The sequence below is a fragment of the Octodon degus genome, unplaced genomic scaffold, assembly GCF_000260255.1.
Source record: "Octodon degus isolate 3935 unplaced genomic scaffold, OctDeg1.0 scaffold00093, whole genome shotgun sequence".
Taxonomy (NCBI): Eukaryota; Metazoa; Chordata; class Mammalia; order Rodentia; family Octodontidae; genus Octodon; species Octodon degus.
The window spans coordinates 2,067,068-2,068,405 of record NW_004524669.1 but is presented as its reverse complement, the minus strand read 5'-3'; positions in this window follow the sequence as shown (position 1 = coordinate 2,068,405).

Genomic DNA, 1,338 nt, shown 5'->3' with positions numbered 1-1,338 from the left:
GATAATTCTAAGCAGAAGTGCTTTCAGAGTTTCCCAAGAGCTTGTTAGGACACGCCAGCCAGAATCACTTTCCTAGACTTCCGGAGTCAGCTTGGGAAGCTTCCATAGCTTCGGTTACTAAAACCTTTCTCTGGGACAGTCTTCTACCCAGTTCAAGGTCATGGCATTGTTAGGAGCTGAGCCAGTAATCTTGCAGTTCTCTCCAGCTGGAGCTCTTTTGAGCTCTTCAGGCAGATGTGGGGGGCATCTCCTGGTTCAACGTGGGGAGCTCTCTGCCCAAAATAGCAGTTAGTGGAGCGACTGCCAGGTACTATTGTCTCTATCTAGTTTTCTCCTGGTCCAGTCCAATAGCTCTGTACTTGGAGTTCAGTGAATACTGCTTCTTTTTACTGTCATAGTTTTGGTGGCCAGATTGGCCTGGCCCCTGTGCCTTATTTATATTCCTCTTCCTCTCTCCAGTGAAGCCAGCAGGAGCAGGGCTACAAAAATCAGAACTACGGGGTGCCCCTGCCACTTTCACAATGTCCTGAATTTTGGAGCAATGTTCTATGAAGACCAACTGCTGTTTATATTCTGTGGCCTGAACAACTCTCACGACTGTTAGGAGTTTCTTTTCTCTCTCTCTCTCTCTCTCTCTCTCTCTCTCTCTCTCTCTCTCTTTCTCTCCCCCCTCTTCTTTCTTTCTTCTTTTTTGTTTGTTTGCTTTATTTTTATTATTTCTGAGTCAGGGTCTCACTATGTAGCCCAGGCTTGTCTTGAACTCTAAATAATCCTCCTGCCTCAGCCTCCCAAGTGCTGCGATTACAGGCATGTGCCAACCACACCTGGCTATGTGTCTGTTTGGAACTGTGAAACAGGGTAGAGAGGAGCATTCCCCCTGTTGATGTATCTTGGAAAGTTCCTTGTACACCACAGCTTGCCATGCCAGCCCAAGTCATGCTGTCATCAGCCTACCTATTTACCCTCTACCCAAGAACAAAGCTCTAGCTCCTTGGCCTGAAACCCAAGGGCTCTTCCTTCTTGCCCCCCTACCCTCTGCCGTCCCGTCCCCGCAGCTACAGCCACTCCCCAGCCCCACCCTTCACTGCAGCCGCAGTTAGTCACCTCATGACATTTCACGCCTCACACCTCTGCCCAGACCGTTCCCCCTGCCAGAGAGCATCCTCACCAGCCTCTGCAGACCCTGCTGCCTTGTCTGTTCTGGCTGGGTTAGACCTCTGCCAGCCATCTCTGATGTGAGTGACCGCAAGGAAAGTTGCTTAACCTCTCTCTCTTCAGTCTCCTCATCTGCAAAATGGAGAGGATGACAGGACTTGTGTCCTCAGGCAAGGGTCCTAG